This window comes from Dasypus novemcinctus, chromosome 15, assembly GCF_030445035.2.
Source record: "Dasypus novemcinctus isolate mDasNov1 chromosome 15, mDasNov1.1.hap2, whole genome shotgun sequence".
NCBI lineage: Eukaryota > Metazoa > Chordata > Mammalia > Cingulata > Dasypodidae > Dasypus > Dasypus novemcinctus.
Window position 1 is genome coordinate 87,268,828 of NC_080687.1, and position 18,417 is coordinate 87,287,244.

Sequence of the window (18,417 nt, forward strand, 5' to 3'; positions counted from 1 at the left end):
ACTTACCAAGCACAATTGCATTATTTCCCTTCCTTTTTGGAGAAATAATTATTTTTCCCTAGAAGGTTAGAAAATGTGCATTGTTTTCTCAAGACAATCCAACAGACTCTTCTGCAAAGAAATGCTAATACAAGAATAGCCTCCACGCTGGAGACCAAAGAAACTCAATCTTGGGAAATAATAATGGAAACTGACTTCCTCTAGTCTTGCACACTCAATTTGAGGAGAAAAAAGGAAATTCAGAGAGCAAGTAGTAGGCAAAAGGAGGGTGAGACATGAAAAGGATGACCGTTTATAAGTTATAAATAGGAGATCCTTTTAGAAAAGGGGGCAAGCATCATCACTCCCCCGGTAAAAAACAGTCATTAATGTGTGTAAAGCCAAAACGTTATCTATGCCATCGCTAAAGTGACAAGTGCCAGCGCCAGTCAAGGTCCCAGCGGGCACCGTCAGCAGCAGGAGGAGAAGTTACCAAAACCCAGAGGAGACATCCTTCCGTGACAGACTGACTGCGGTATGTCCGTACAGCGGAATATTATCCAGCGATAAAAAGAAACTAATCATCACGTAATGGAAAGTCTTGAAGGAACCGTAAAGGCGTGCGCACTGCTAAGTGACTAAAGCCAGCTTCGAAAAAGCTACAAGCTGTATGATTCCAACTTCAGGACATTTCAGAAAAGTTAAAACTACAGACAGTGAAAAGATCAGCGGTTGCCTTCAGGAGGAGAAGGGAAGGGGAGACTAGGAAGAGCACGGGGGTATCTTAGGACAGCAAAACCATTCTGTTTACCGCTGTAGTGGTGAACACATGGTAGGATGCATTTGTCGAAACGCGTGGAACTCTACAATACAGAGAGTGAACCCAAATGTGAACTTCAGTGAATAATAATGGGTTGCTGTGTATGGGAACTCCCTGTATGTTCTGCTCAATTTTTCTGTAAGCAAAAAACTGCTCTAAAAAATAGTCTATTAATTTAAAAAAACAACAACAGAGAGGGGAGCTTTGTGGTGAGAGCTGGCTACCAGGAGCTGTGGCATTCAGCAAAGAACCCAACAGAGAGGGAACTGGGAAAACAGACACCCCAATCTCACTTTCCACCCCCACACCCTGCCCTCCAATGTCCTGCTGGTGTCTCACAAGAGCCAAACCCAACTTCAGCCCAAGAACAAGGGCATCTGTTGATGCGGTCTGTGTAGGGCAGTCAGCCAGGGCACAGGGCAGGGTAGAGGAGGATGGAGAGTGGATCCCAGCTCTGCCAATCTCACACATTGAGCCTCGGTTTTTTCTCCTGCAAAAGGAGGATGAGACCATGTACTCTCATAGGACCAAGCCTTGAATAGACTCACCACCGGTACTGATTCCCCCACCCTCTTCATTCCTCTCCTTTCCTTTCTACAGAGATACAAAGAAAAGCACTGCTTCATGGAACTCATACTAAAAGGAAGAAAGAGGAGAAGGGGGAGGTGGAAGAAGAGGAGGAGGAGGCTTCAGTTGCAACTCTTAATGGGTGTAAGCGTTCTCCAGGGAAACAGAACCAACAGGAGATAACTGTAAACAGTATGAGATTTTATAAAACTGTCTCGCATAACCATGGGATTGCACAAGCCTAATTCCATAGGGCGGGCGGCAAGCCAGGGGCTTCGATGGAGGTCCTCGTCGAATTCCCCAGGAAAGGCTGGCATTCTGAACTAGAGAGGGGGATTCTCTCTCGGAATTCTGAAATCACTTCTCTTTTTAAGGTCTTCAACTGATTGGATGAGATGTCACTTGTTGCTAAAGGCATATCCTCAGTCGATTGTAGATGTAACCAGTCATCTACGCAATCAACTCCCTGATGATTAAAGTCCATGAAATCCCCTTGTATTACAATTAGCCCAGTGCTTGCCTGATCAAACTGGGCACCATTACCTGGCCGAGCTGACACGTTAGCCCGACCATCGCCGTGGGTGCAGGCACAGCTTCACGGTGCCCATCCCACCACTAGGGCCTGTGATTTTGCCCAGCCACCTTTTGGCTGGCTAATGAGCCCAGAGTGGCTAAACCCAGAGCTCGGAAGGAGCCTTCCCAGCGTCAGGTGCTTCTGGCAGTTGGCACCAGCAGCTGCACTCCTTATGGCAGCCAGGCTACAGTGGGGCGGGCAGAGCATCTTCATCCTTCTGCACCCCACTTTCCTTCGAGTCACTTAAATCCGAAGCCAGTGAGCGATGAAACGGGACTGACACCGGGTACAGGCTCTTTTTAAAAGAACAGTGCCTATCAGTTCCCTTTTGTCTTCTGAGAAACTACATCCACTCCTAAGGCCCGTTCCCCCCAGCACAAAGGGATTGCTAGCACTCGAGCTTTCAGGAGACATGGGAAAGAAACTTTACAGCTCCTCTGCACTAAAATGTAATAACTTTCTCCACACGGCTGCACAAAGGATTTCTCTGGGAACAAGGGACCAAGTTTCACAGTTGCATAAATATAAACTAAAGTAGAAATCCATCTTTGAGTGCGCAGGCACACAGTCAACACTCCCATTTTTCAAGAGCTTGAAGGTCATTCTTCACTCTGTGTTCTTTCAGCTCGGCCTTAAAGTTAAGTTGGTTTAATAATTCATGACATCATACCCATTAAAATATGAGTCTTTTCTACCAAAGGAAACTACCTCCTTTTTCCTCCTCTCATGGTGGATGAGGCCCAGACGAGCTCCTGCACAGGAAAGCAGTGAAGTTCTGCAATGGCAACTGATGAAGTTGCAGAGAGAGGCTTGCAGTTTCATCTGCGGCTGCATGCAACCAATTTTCTCATGAAAAGCCAATGCCATATGCCAGAGGAGACAGGTTAAGCTTCTTAAATGTTCTTGGCAACAATGAGCATTCATCTGTAAAAAATAAACATCTGCCTCCTGGGGAAATAATCCACAAAACAATGGGGAGGGTTATTTGTTTGTTTGATTGATTGTGACTGCCCTAGGGGCTGGGGAGGTTTCAGCGGTCTGTGATTTGTCAAAATATGGATGATTTCTTAAACTGTTTTTTAATATTTTGCAACCTTCTTTTAAAGACATCAAAGGGCTGCATTCTGGGGCTACTTACAGCAGGAGGCTGATGATTTCAAAGCTTAGGAAAGAGAAGGCCAGAAGGCCATTTATTCCACATCTATAAATGACGGTCAAAATTATAACTATCCTATTAAATCAAAGGGTTAACATGAGGCACTGATGATTTGTGACTTTAGAAGTACTTTGTAAACTGTCCCGCAAAACAAACATTGTGGTGGTGGTTGGTATTAAACAGACAAAAGGGATGTTTGACTCTACATTCTAAAAAGTCAATAGGCAGAAGATTTATTATATATATGAAAAAAGAGGTGTCCTCTTATTTATGGATCTTCCCTGGAAATGGCTACAGCTCCCAGCTTATTTTAATATGGCTAAGAGTGTATAAGTGACAATGGTCATTTGGCCGTCAACTGGGAAAAGCTGGGCTCAGAGCGATTGCTGGCGGGCCTGGGAAGATCATCATCATCACCATCTTCATCATCATCATCACCGTCAGCATGAGCATCATCACCATCATCATCCTCACCACCATCATTATCTACCCCTGTGGTTTGCAAAAATCCTTTTACACATTTTTTAAATTTGATACAAGAGCTGTCAAATAGTATTCACCTTGTTTTAAAGATGAGAAAACTGAGATTTAGAGACTTAAGATTATGCAGAGGTAGCCAGGACAACATTAAAACCCAAACTCAAGGGCAGAGAAAATGGTAATGATTGTCCATCCTTTCCCCCGTGCACCCATCCGGCGCCACACCCCTAACTCTCTCTGTTACCCCGCATGCATGTCTTTCTCCCCCTTCCAGGGGAGACCCTTGAGGAAGGGCCTGTGTCTTCATCACCCTTGAACCCCCAACCAATGCCTAACACAAAACTTGGCACACTGGGGACATCGGAAAGGATTTGATGAAGGAATGACAAAAGAAAGAGGAAAGGGAAACGATGGTGGTTTTGTTCAGAGTTTTTTTTCTTAGCTTGTAAGTGAAGGCTCCCTCGACTTCTCCAGAAACTCCTCTAGGCTATGGGAACAGGCTCCTCTCCTGGGCTCAATTATGGAGCCCATAGTCATTTGGAAGGAAGCTGGTGAGGGAAGGAAGATTCGGGGAGGCTGCAGGCATGTGCAGCTGGTTGGGGAGGCAGCACAGAAGCAGGGAGCACAGCGAAACGCCTCCAGAAATCGTTCCAGGAACCGCTCAGGGAGATGAGTACCAGAGACCAAACCTGTCTATTGTATTCTGGATCCAAACCACAAGAGGCTTTATCAGCTAATCTAAGCAGCTAGCACTGAAGCCGGAACCAGGTAAACGAGCAACGTACGTGCCACAGCCTCGGTTCAGCACATGCTATACGACTCACATCTTCCAGCAAATAGTCAAGACCGTCCTGCACGTGATGACTCCTCTAAAATAGCAGAGTGAGCCAGTAGGAGCAAACCATTTCAAAAAGACATTTTGCATAGAAGCCTACTGTAGCCATTACCGAGTCGCCCAAAAGGGATACTGGCTTATCCCTCTTCCCAAACCTCAAAGCCGGCCCCCTCCCAATTTCACCAGCACTTCAAATCCCAGCTTCACAACCCTGCCGCTCTTTCGTTTTTGTTTTTTGAGGTACCGGGGGCCAGGAACTGAACCCAGGACCTCCCATGTGGGAAGCAGGCCCTCAACCCCCCGAGCCCTGCTGCCCCTGGCTGTTCTTTGTTTGTTCACCCGTTGCTTTAAATTTTTTTAAATTTAAAAATGTCAAACATATACAAAAGTAGATTCTTGGGAAGCAGACTTAGCCCAGTGGTTAGGGCGTCCGTCTACCACATGGGAGGTCCGCGGTTCAAACCCCGGGCCTCCTTGACCCGTGTGGAGCTGGCCCACGCGCAGTGCTGATGCGCGCAAGGAGTGCCGTGCCACGCAAGGGTGTCCCCCGCGTGGGGGAGCCCCACGCACAAGGAGTGCGCCTCGTAAGGAGAGCGGCCCAGCGCAAAAGAAAGTGCAGCCTGCCTAAGAATGGCGCTGCCCACACGGAGAGCTGACACAACAAGATGACGCAGCAAAAAGAAACACAGATTCCCGAGCTGCTGACAACAGAAGCGGACAAAGAAGACGCAGCAAATAGACACAGAGAACAGACAACCGGGGTGGGGGGAAGAAGGGGAGAGAAATAAATAAATAAATAAATCTTTAAAAAAAAAAAAGTAGATTCTTAAAAAGACTTGTGACCCAAAAGAATGAATATCTCCTAATGAAATGATAGATTATCAGGGTTGGATTTGGGGTTAGGAATCTCTACCACCAGCCTCCCCAAGTCACGCAGTGTAGACAACTGCCTACTTCAGTTTTCAGTTGACCACAATTTTTCTTTTATCAGACCCTCCTTTTGACTCAAAGATCTAAAGTAAATAAGAGTACCCTTTATTTTTTAATAATTTGTTGTATATTATCATGTATTCGATTGTGTATTATTTATATTTTGAATTATGTTGTATGACAAAAATTATGGCTATTGTATGGTGTGTTATTTTCTAATCTATTGTATATTATTATACCAACTATGGTTAATCGCTTATTTTCAAACATGCATTTGGGGAAAATAGGCTCTTAATGGGAAATGAGCAGAGCATGGAGCAGTCCCAAGAACCAGAGGGATGGAGGGGTCTTACCTGCTTCTTATCAATTAAGCCCTTTAGCCTGGTCAGTGTCACTAGACACAAGAAGAAGTCATGATAAATAAGCATTAACTCAAAACTTGAAGCAGGGAAGCGGATGTGGCTCAAGCAGCTGGACACATGCCTACCACACGGGAGGTCCCAGGTTCGGTTCCCAGTGCCTCCTAAAGAAGATGAACAAGACAGCAAGATGACGCAAAGAGGTGACGCAACAAAGAGACACAACAAGGAAAACACACAATGAGAGACAAAACAAGCAGGGAGCAGAGGTGGCGCAAGCCATTGGGCACCTCCCTCCCACATGGGAGGTCCTGGGTTCAGTTCAAAGTGCCTCCTAAAAAAAAAGAAGACGAGCACACAATGAACAGACACAGAGAGCAGAGAGCAAGTGCAAACAACAGTGGGGTGGGGAGAGAAAGAAATTAATTAATTAAAAAAAAACTTGAAGCAAAAATAAATTTGTCATGGCCTTGTGCCGATCTATCGAATTTTCCTCCTTTGGGCGCCCCCTCCCTTCAGTCCCATCGGCTTCACTCGCTCATCCCCACGCCCTTTCTCACTCCATTCCTCACCTATTTCTCCAGTCCCCTTCTGGTCGTTCTCCTGCACCCCCTACGTCATTTCTGAGTGCTCTATCAGCTTGAGCTCCATCCTTCTTTGGCACCGGGTATTATTTCTCTGTCAAGTCCAACACCCCTTCCACAGAGACCAGCCCATCCCACAAATGCAAATCTGAACCAAAGATTTATGTTTTAGCGGTGCTGTTCTCTTCTCCATTCCAGATGACGTAATCAGCTGGGGCTGGGGAATTCTAACAACGGCCTGTGGATGCCTGGATGTCTTCGTTGTTTATAGACTAGAGATTTTTTTTATTTTTTTTATTTTTTTATATACATTTATAAAATATCCATTTTATCAATAGCCCACTTTCTTGGTGGGCTCCCGGATTGCCCAGATGGCGGGCCCCCAGTTAAAATAAGTTCAGATGGCCTGAACCTGTTATCAGTTGAGGTCACCCAACCTTTGCAAAGCAGTCAGCAGAGAGCTGGGCTTTACTGTCCTCACGTGTTTAAAGTTTTCTTCTGTTCACAGTGGCCTGCCTGGCTGGATTTCCTCCTGCCAGAGAGAATTAGATCGGCGGAGTCATCGTGATGATACGTCTATCGGCGGCTCTTCTTCACCACCGCAGGTGACGGGGGACTGATTGGTTAACTCTGCCGTGAACCTGCTCAACGGCCTCCATGCCTGCCCGGCTGCCTCCGACTCATCCTCATTCCCAGCACCACGAAAGCCTCGGGTGGGAGAGGGCAGGCAGGTCTGCCTTTCCCATCCATGCTTCTTTTTATGTCTTTTCTGTGCAGTGTGTATGCACCCACGCCCAATCCATTTTTCTTGCTTTCAGTCAATAATTTCCTCAAATATTTATTGAGTGTCTTCTACACCCAGGCACTGGACAGCGGTGAATCACAGACTTACCATCAGCTGGGGAGGCCGATATTAAACAATTGATTATTGTAGTAATGGCAATTATCCGTCACAATCAGTTGTCACTATTTTGTTACAATTGGGGGGAGTGTTAGATGGGAAGGATGCTAGGAGAGCCTCTGAGCGATGACCCAGCCAAGTCTGGAGGGCCCGGTGGGTTTCCATGAGGAAGCGCCTCAGAGCAGAGCTCAGAAATTAAGGTGCAAAGTGGTTATTAGAGGAGACAGAGCTAATCGCAAGGCCCTCGAGGGTGGGAAGGGAACATGGCTTGGGGGGCTCTGAAAGGTGGCCAGGGAGCAAGGGGAGGGTGCATAAGACAACACAGCGAAGGAGGCAGGAGCCCAGCAGGCCAAGTCAAGGAGCCGGAGCTCCCTCTGAAGAGCAAGGGGATGTGGAAGATTCCCAGCCATCCCTAGCCTCAGTTTCAAAGTCAGCTCGATAACCAGAGAAAGCAAATCCCTGGCGGTTGAGACAGCGCCCAAGTTCTAATCCCACTGACTGAAACATTGGCCAGATTTGAATGCCGCGGAACTCCAAGTCCTGCAGCACCTGCGGCTTGGAGGCTCTGCTCGCCTGCCTGGGAATGCTCCCGGTTACGTGACAGCAACAGAGACGGTGGAGCCACCGCAGTCCTGGCCAAACGGGCTCAATGGAGCTGGCCGGGGTGCCCACATCCCCCCTCACGAGGCCTGAGGCTCCATCCTCCCATGCAAGGCCACCTCCCTGGGGCCTGACGCTGTTCATAAAGGGCATTGGACAGCGCCACGCTGCGTCACTCCCAACCAAGCAACCGCTGGGGGACAGGCTGGCCCCTGACGGCGAGCAGGCCTCCCTGGGCGGGCGTGGCATGAACTCGGGCTGCGCAGCTCCCACGCCACCACTGCACCCGGCCCCCTGCTTTGCTAAGGAGGGTGTGGTTTCCCCCGCCTCGTTTTCCTTTTCTACCGTCCCCCTCCCCCACCTCTCCCCAGCCTCTGTGCACGGTGTCTCCCATTTGTCCCTTCCGATCCACTCTTCATCCTTCTCCACCCAGCTTTGGGATCCAGAACCTGGACAAAGATGGGCTGAATCCACGTGCTCCCTGCCGTCCAGTTCCCAGGCGACGCCAGCCCCTCACGGGAGGGCCAGTGGAAGGCGGGGAGAGGGACATTTATTATGTCAGCTCTCTTCTTATAGGTCACCGGGGGCTGACGATACCCTCAGCCAAAAGGTCACAGCCCCCTGGGTGGCCCCTCCTCTCAGCCACCCGCCAGCGCTGCCACAGGCCTGCAAGTGGTGAAGGCCCCTGCTGTGGCTAAACCCCAGGGTACTGCACCAGCCCTGGCTGCTTGCCCTGGACTCTGCCATTCCTTTAAGTAGCCCCTCGTTCAGCTCCTCCAGGGGCCTAAGTGAAGGAGGCTGTCTCGGTTTTCCCGGTGGCCAGGGCAAAATACCCTAACCGGCATGGCTGGATCCGCATTGGAGGCCCGAGGCTGCACTCGAAGTGTGAGTGCGGCGTGTGGGGAGAATCCCTCCTGGCCCCTTCCTCACTTCTAGTGGCCTGGGCAGCGTGGCCTTCCTGGCTGGCGGCTGCAGCCGGCGGTCTCTGCCGCTCTCGCCCGTGGCCCTGCGCCCCGCGTCTCTGTGCCTGTTCTCCCCTCTGGCACGGACACCAGGCCTGGTGGGTTAGGGGTCACTCCACTGCAGTATGAACTCACCTTTTGTTTTTTAAGGAGAGTTTATTAAGAAAAACAGTACGCAACTCCAGACACGGTTGCAGGCATGCTGCAGGAAGAGCCGCTGACCTCATCTTTTTGTGTGTGTTTTGTTTTATTTGTTAGAGTTGTAGGTTTACAGAAAAATCACGTATAAAATACTGGAATTCTACTCTCCGGTTCGTTGGACGTACCCAGGTCAGCTGACAGGGAGGTGAGGCTGGTCAACCAGCACACCAGGGAACCGAGAGTGTCTGCAGCTGCAAGCAGGAGAATCGCACCCATCAGCCATGGGGGATCTAAGCCCCCTCTCGATTTAGAGGTGGAGTGGACATCACTATCCCAGAGTCCACGGGATGGAGGAATATAATCTGGATCGGAGTGGACTTGCTGGTATTCTACTACAGAACTGTCGTGACCCTAAAAAAAAAAAAGAAAGAAAGAAAATACGGAATTCCCATATACTCCCTCCCCACTAACTATCACATTGAATAGCACGGCACATTCGGTGCCATTGATGAAGGAATATTACTATATTTGTGCTATTAACTATAGTCCTTGGTTTGCATTAGGGGTCACTGTGTTGGAGAGTTAGGACTTCACTGTAGCTTTTTGGAGAACACAGTTCAACCCTCAACAGGGGCGGAGCTTCTTCCCAGATCCTGACGGACACAGCATTAGACTCCACTCAGAGAAAACTCAGCAGCCTGTTCCAATCATAAGCCAACAACACCCGCCCCCACCTTTTTATTTCCTTTGGGGCTGCTTCTGGTTCAGATTCCCACTGGCTGACCTGTACAGGCCCTCGGAACACTTTGAAGGAATGGAGCAGGTGCAGGGTGAGAAGACACACGCTGGGGTCGGTCTGCTCCTCCCCTTCCTATAAGGCCCCCACGTCTGCCTCCCTTCCCCTTCTCCCGCTCTCTGTCTTCTTCCCCCACTCCAGCTCCCTGGCCACGTCAGGTACAACTCTGCTTCAAGGCTTTTACATCTCCTGTTCCCTTGTCCGAAATGCTTTTCCCCCAGAAATCTGCATGGCTCACTCCCTCGCCAGCTTCAGATCTTCTGCCCAGATATCCCTTTGCAGATTAGGATTTCCTGCCTACTTGAAATTATAGCCCAGTCCAGCATTCCCTATTGTCCTCCCCTGCTTTATCTCCATGCCACTCCTCACCTTCTAATATACTCTATATGTATGCAGTTGTTTTGTTTCTTGGTTTTACACACTCACATGAACGCTCCCTGGAGGTGGGGATTTTTTTCTGTTTTGCTCCCCATTGTATCCCCACCATTCAGAAGAGAACCTCACATGTTGTTTGTTGAACAGATGAAATCCTGGTTCTAGAGGAAGATAGGTAGAAGAGATTCCACACCAGCGACCATCTGGGCCCTCAAACTTCCAGCCAGGCTTCTGGAGCAGCACCCATGGCTGTCCAACTCTTGGACCGCTTCCTGCCCACACCCCCTCCAGGGAGCGCCCAGGCCCCAGCGGCCTCGTGCAGCAAGAGGACATAAGCTCCGCGAGGTAGCGGTGTCTCTGGTCAAGTCCAGCTGGCTGTGTTCATGGGAAGCTGATGGGTCGTTCTGAACCATGTGCTGAAACAACAAAGCTTCCCTTCCCCTGGGAAGACGACCCCACAGATCCTGGAGCAAGAGATCCACTTTGAGCAGATAGAACCGTTCACCCTCTAGGCATTGTGAAAGCTCCTACTACCCGGTAGGATTTGTGCCAGAAGTTGAGCGAGCAAAGATGAATAAAATATGGTCCTCTCCCTTCAGGTGTTCTGACATACCATGTTGGACTTCCACAAGCTGAAAAGATGAAAGACATTCTCTTCTTCGGTGCTCAATCAACAGACTAGACTTTGCCACTGTCATACAGTGCTACCTCATTAAACACAGAGGTGTACTTTCCATCCCCAGGACAGCCTTGGCCCAGCAGCTACTAAATCCGTAGGACTTGAGCAGTAGGAGAAATCAGAGATGTGGTCTCTGCCAATCTCTGGGGCTCAGAGAGGGAAAGCCCAAAGGTTAGGTGCATTTCCACCGTGCCCTGAGACCCACGATCACCGCTAACTCCTCGGGGCCGACCAAATAGCCCAGCACCTGCACAGTTCCTGGCAAATAAATATTTGTTGAATGAGTGAATGAATGAATGATTTAAAAAATTAAGGAGCTAAGAGTAACAGCGGATTAAAGTCACAGGTAGGTTCAATAGTCTATTTCTCGTCATGCCTGAACTATAACATCTGCAATCCCGTGATCCGGGGGCCTCCCAGATGTCCACGGAAACTGGTGGAGCTGAAGGTCAAGTCCAAAAGAGGCACTCGATGTTATGAGAGCAAGCTCAATGGTTAAGACGAGAAACAGGAGAAATCAGTAAATTTCGTTCAGGATTAGCGGTTTGGACCCTCAGGTGTCAGCTAAGCTTTGAATATTCATTAGATAATGCAACTGCAGTCTACAAAAGGCACAGCAAGGGCCCTGGATGGTTTCAAATAGCAGTGGTGGCCATTTGCACCCTTTCAGCTCATGTGCTCCTGTGAGAAACTGAAATGTGGTTTCTGAGCACATGGTTTTTAGGATAGCTATCGAATCGGCCCAACTACATCATTCTTCTCACTTGTTTTCCATTACATTTCATTAACCATCACCAAGAGGTTGGACTCCAAGAACCAGAGGCGTTCTTGCTCAGAGGGGCCGATGAACATTCTGGCTCCGCTAAGTCTCCAGGTAGCACCTGACTGTAGAGCAGTCTAGGATGGAAATGACAATAAATGTGAAAATTAGATAGGTGCCGTTTAGGCATGTGCAAAACTGACATATCGAAACCTCAAAACCCACTTCATCAATACACGGTACCTGTTCTAATTCAGCACTAATTTCTAAAACAGCACTGATTTCTAAAACGGTGGCCGGCACGGGCACGGGCACGGGCTCCCTGCAATCCACCCCAGAAAAGCCCTGACAGCTCCTTTGCAGATGCAGTCAGTCCTGAGCATTTCTAGAAAGAACGGTACTTTTCTTTGAATCCTCTGCCAGCTGGCCTATGAAAGCAGGTGCAGATCTTTTAAAATACCATATGCACTTGTGTACTTTCCCTGCACCCTCCCTCCCCCTGCCACAATTTTGAGAAAGAGTTGTTTTGGTTGCTTTATTATTTCTTCCACACAATTTTCCCCAAGACTATTACGGTCATAAGCAACAGTGAGAGAAAAAAAAAACTACAAAAAGTGTTAATACTCGCCATTTAAACTTCAAAGCGGATGTTTAGCACTCTGGGCGTGAAATTCTGTCCATGTCTGAGGATCTGTCTAACCCAGGAAGAACTGCTAAGGCTGTTTGGAGAAGAGAGGAGGAAATTTGACCTCTACCTCCTGGGACTTGTATAAATTATGGTTTCGAATTTCCTCAACAGTTGGCTAAGAATGCCAAGGCTCTGCTCACTTTCTGTGCTCCTGTTTTTCTTAGCATACCCGAGGAAAGGAACTGGGTAAGGAGTTCTTTGTCCTTTTGCCATCACATTAGGTCTTCCCATTTTGTGCAGGAATGAACATAAAATCCCAAGGTCCTAGCTATCTTTGCTACAAGCCTGGAATAGCAACTAGAGAAATAAACAGCTCCAATGCCTCACTCATTGCTCTTTCAGGTAGAATCCTATTACATTTTAAAGTATCCTTTGAAATTCTGATTAGCCTGAAGCCTTTGAAAGCAGATAGTTATGCAGCAGTCCATCTAAAGCAAAATTCTCTTGCTATATGAGAGTCCCCAAACCCCCCAGGTAGCTTCTGCTCAGCCTTCCACTGCCATAACCCGATATTTGAAGGTGACCAAGGCACAAGCCCCCCTGAGGGGCAAACGAAGCTGTTTTTAAGAGTGTGTTATTTAAGTTCCATAAATTTTCTCTTTTACTGTCCATTACTGATTCCCAGCTTCATTCCATTATGATCAGAGAAAGTGTTTTGTATAATTTCAGTCTTTTAAAATTTATCAAGGCCTGTTTAGTGACCCAACATATGGTCTACCCTGGAGTAGGATCCATGAACGCTTGGAAAGAATATATATCTTGCTGTTTTGGGGTACAATGCTCTATAAATCTCTGTTAGGTCTAGTTCATTTACCATATTATTCAAAATCTCTTTATTTATCCTCTGTCCAGATGTTCCATCCAATAGTGAGAGTGGTGTAGTGAAGTCTCCAACTATTATTACAGAGATGTCTATTTCTCCCATCAGTTTTGCCAGTGTGTGCCTCAGGTATCTTGGGGCACTCAGGTTAGGTACATAAATAATTAGTATAGTTATTTCTTCTTGGTGAATTGCCCCTTTTATTAATATATAATGACCTTCCTTATCCTTTATAACGGTTTTGCATTTAAAATCTATTTTTTTCCATATGAGTATCACTACTCCAGCTCTTTTTTGGTTACTGCTTGCATGAAATATCTTTTTCCAACCTTTCACTTTCAACCTGGTTGTGTCCATACATCTGAGGTGAGTCTCTTGTAGACAGCATATAACTGGCTTATATTTTTTAACCATTCTATCGGTCTATGTCTTTTGATTCGGGAGTTCAAGCCATTAACATTCAGTGTTATTACTGTAAGGCATCAATTTTCACCCATTTTGTTTCACCCATTTGTTTTCTATTGTCATATCTTACTGTTGTCTGTCTTTTTACCCTTTAATTTACACTTCCTAATCATCTTCATGTCTATACTCTTCTCCGAATCACTCACCCTTTTTTTTTTTTTTCCTTTCAGGCTGCAGCACTCCCTTTAGAATCTCTTACAATTCTGGTCTTTTAGTAACATATTCTCTCAATTTTTGTTTATCTGTGAAGACTTTAAACTCACCCTCATTTTGAAGGACAGCATTGCCAGGTACAGAATTCTTGGCTAGCAGTTTTTCTTTTTCAGTACCTTAAATAAATCATACCATTTTCTTCTCTCCTCCATGGTTTCTGATGAAAGGTTGGCACTTAATCTTATTGAGTTTCCCTTGTATGTGATGCTTTGCTCTTCTCTTGCTGCTTTCAGAATCTTCTCTTTATCTCTGATATGTGTCATTTTGAGTAGTAGGTGTCTAGGGGCAGGTCTATTCAGATTTATTCTGTTTGGGGTGCATTGTCCTTCTTGTATATGCCATTTGTGTCTTTCATAAGGGTTGGGAAGTTTTTGGTCTTATTTCCTCAAATATTCTTTATGCCCCTTTTCCATTCTCTTCTCCTTCTGGGACCCCGATAATATGTATGTTTGTGCATTTTGCATTGTCATTCAATTCCCTGAGACCCTGTTCCATTTTTCCACTCTTTTATCTTTCTGTTCTCCTGTCTTTTCCCGTTCAGATGATCTGTCTTTGAAATCACTAATTCTGTCTTTTAGCAATTCAAATATGCTGTTATGTGCATCTAATGTTTTTTGTTTCTTGTTTTTGAGGTACAGGGGTCAGGGATTGAACCTGGAACTATGTATGTGGGAAGCCAGGACTCGACCACTGAACCACTCTGAGTTGGTTTTTTGCTTGTTGTTTGTTTTGTTTTGTTTTGCTTTGCTCTGTTTGTAGGAGGCACCAGGAACTGAACCCAGGACTTCCCATGTGGGAAGCAGGCACTCAACCACTTGAGCCACTTCTGCTCCCTCTAATGTATTTCTAATCTCATCCATCATGTCTTTCATTTCCATGAGCTCTGTTACTTTTCTTCATAGGCTTTCAAATAGTTCTTTATGCTTACCCAGTGTCTTCTTAATATCCTTTATGTTTTTAGTTATATTTTCCTTCACTTCTTTGAATTAATGAGTTAATAAATAAATGAATATTTAGGAGATTTGTGTGGTTATCATTGATTAGTTGTCATAAATCCTGTATCTTGGCAGGATATTTGGTTTGTTTCTTTGGCTGGGCCATCTCTTCCTGTTTCCTAGGATGACTCGTATTCTGATGTCTAGGCATCTAAATATGTTGATGAATTTACTCTGATGGTTAATTTCTCTCTCTTGCTTAGAGCTTTTTTTTTTCACAGCTTTTTTTTATTTTTGGTTCAACTTATTCTAAGTCTTTAAAATTGATGACTTAAGTTATGAAAATCGATCAGGTACTCACTAATGAGGCACAAATTTTCTCCCAGGGATGTGTCTAAAGAGAGACTTAAAAGCCAGTTTCCTCCTTGCAGTTCTCTGGCTAGCCAGTAGATGGCGATGGTTGGTGAATCTGACCACAGAGATATTCTTCTCAACTTCCACTTTCCAGTGTTTCTGTTGTGGCCAGAGCCAAGATGCAAAGCAGGCTCTGCTGGCCAAATTCACTGAAGAGAAGCCCTCTGGCTCCCCCTCCCTCCTCCCTTGTAACAGCTGACAGGGAGGAAGGTGTCTGTTTCCCTCTCAGCTGCCGGGAGCCAGGGGTTTTACCCCAGCTTGATGTCTTGAGGGTGGGGGATGGGAGTGGGGGTCAGTTACTCAGGTTTGTTGTTTTCTCTCCTTCATCTCTGTTCCTCATACTCCTGGGAGTTGTACAGCACTGTCCTGGTCTGCTGACCCCCAAAGCAGAACCCCCGGACAGCTTTTGTCCCTTTCTACATTGTTGTTGTGTGAGAGTTGAGCCCTACCTGCCTCCCCTGACACCATCTTCCCAGAACCTTGAAGCTGTTTTCAAAGTAAATCCTCCAGGTCACCACACACAGGAGGGCTGCTCTTTTCTAGAACCTACCAAATGGGAGAATCGCACTCAGAAGCCGAGGGACACAAAGGCTAGGTCACTCGCCTCCTCAGAGAGGCAAAGGGCAGAATCAGTCACGTTAGGAGAACAGGGAGGCACGTTGTCTGAGAGAACAGGAAGCCCTGGACTGGTATGAACACAACCCGAGGGGCACAGCCTTCATTTATTCCTGCATCTTAAAATATTCATGGAGCAACTACAATGTGCCAGGCATGCTGCTGGCTACTGGAGACGGGGTGCTGACAAAAATGGACAGAGCCCCTGCCCTCCAGGAGCTCACGGTCTGGTGGGAGGAGACAGGGCTTCATCACAGGACCCCACGAGCCAGGCGCAGGGGCCGCTGAGGGCAGCGCTGCAAGGGCAAGTTCCACTGGGTCGAGGAGGGGGGAGGCTCTGACCTCCGCACGTACATCAGGGAAGGCTTTCGGGGGCAGCACGGCTTGCCCTGAGATCCAGAAGACGATGACATGAAGAGTTCACAGTGGAAGTCTTCCTGGTCCTACAGTCCAGTCCTACCTGGGCAGACTCAGCACCAGACTCTGGGTCAGCTGCTTGCTCAGGCTGGGTGCTGGAACCCGTGGGGGCTGGAGTGGTCTCTTCCGTCTTTCCACACGGTTCATTAAGGCTAAGCCTTAATGACCATTTTCTCACCCATTCCTTATGGCCTCCCTGCAAGCTGGCAGTATTACCACCTGTGACGGTTAAGCTATTGTGTCAGGTAATTGTGCCCAGTTGTTTGGTCAAGCAAGCACTGGGCTAACTGTAGTACAAGGACATTTATGGACTTTAGTCACCATTGATTTTACTGCAGTGGTAAATCATAGAGAGCTGGTTATAATTACATCCATCAGGGAGATTGCCATCAGCAATGAGTGATGCTTAACCCAATCAGTTGAATGCCTTAAAAGGGGAAGCGATTCCAGCACTGAGGGAGAATTTCCCAGCTCCTCTTTAGACAGCCAACATCTCCCAGAACTCATCAAGAACCGTCACTGGACTTTCATTGCAGTCCCTGGTTGCGGCCTGCCTGTGGAACCTGGACTTGTGCATCCCTATGGCTGGGTGAGAGACTCTTAGAGACTCGCGTACTATTGACAGATATCTCTTGTTGATGCTGTTTCCCTAGAGAACCCTGACTAATACACCACCGCCAATTCCTAAAGAAGGAACTGAGAAACAAGAGAGGCTGTGGATGGTGGAATTGTTGACCCCCAAAAAGACATATCCCAGTCCCGTCCCCCAGTTCCTGAGAATGTGACTGATGGTTTGAAGCTGTATGTACCCCAGAAAAGTATGTTCTTAAAGTGAGTGTGGCCCAATTGTAAGTAGGATCTTTTGGTGAGTAGGCTTTTAAGAGGTGACCCACCTCATTCAGGGTGACTCTGAATCATCTTACTGGAAACCTTGATAAGAGAATGAAATTCAGACAAACAGAGAGAGAGCCCCAAAAGCAAGAAGCTGAAAGCAATGAAACCTGGAAGAAAAGGAGAGACCACCAGGCGCTGCCACATGCCTTGCCATGTGACAGAGGAGCCCAGGATCACTGGCAGCCGGTCTTTGGGAGGAAACCATCACCTTGACGGTGCCTTGATTTGAACATTTTCTCAGCCTCAAATGAATAAAATCTAAATGAATAAAATCTCATAGTTAAAAGCCAACCCAGTTTATGGTTTCTGTTTGAGCAGCTTTAGCAAACTAGAACAGTGATATTTGGAAATAGGGTCTCTGAAGATGGAATTAAATTAAGGGTCTAAGATGAGATTGTCCTGGATTCAGGGTGGACCCTAAATCCAACGACCGGTGCCCCTAAAAGATCGAGAGGGTGGTTTGAGAAACACAAATGCAGAGGGAGGACACAGAGCCAGAAAAGAAAGCCGCAAGAGGACAGAGGCAGAGTTCAGAAGGACACGTCCGCAGGCCAAGGGACTCCAGGCCTACAGCCACCAGAAGCTGGACAGGCTAGGAATGGCTTCTCCCTCAGCTTCAGAAGGAACCAAGCCTGCTGACTCCTTGAATTCGGATTCCTGGACTCCAGTCCTGGACAAGAACAGATTTCTGTTGTTTTAAGCTGCCAGTTTGTGGCCATTTGTTACATCAGCCCTGGGAAATGAAGACGCTGTGTGAGGCCAAGGAGAAGCAACGGGCAGTGCCTGGGTGTGGCCTCAGGTCTGGGCGATTCAGAGTCTGCGTCCTCCCTTCAGCTGCCCAGGGCGGTGGTCATCATTCTGAAAGCTAAGACCTTCTTCTTTAGATCTAATTAAAGTTTTGTTTTTAAGTAGCCCGTTCCTCCGTTCTCTGAACTACGTGCAGCCTCCAGAAACACACACACCTTTCCATGTTTGAAAGTAGTGTGGGCACGTCTTCCCTCAGCTTTCTCTTCTTCAGGCAAAACCCCCACGTCCTCACTAAAGTGGAAAGACCCAGAAGCGCCGATGTGGTTCCTCTGTGGTCCTGCAGCCGAAGAAAAGTGCCCTGGGGCCCTTAGCCAGGGGTCAGCTAATGCAGCGGTGCGGAAGGAAACTTTTTTTGAGGTAGAGCTGAGTTCCAGTGTTTCTCCCTAACTCTTTAATTTTCAGTTATCCCATCATTTTTCTGTATGCCTGAGATTCCCAAATCCTAAGAATTGGGTTTTAGATTTCCCCCCAAGGAACTGAGCAGAATCAGTTCCCAGAAGAGAGGAAACTGGAGCACAGCAAGATTTACAAACAGGCACCACAGGCTCTCAACCAGTACCAAATCCAGGAACAGGTTCAGCCTGACAGCCAAAATCAGAAAGAAAGAAAAAAGGTGCTAAAACGCAAACACTTGCATTTACACCCTGTAAA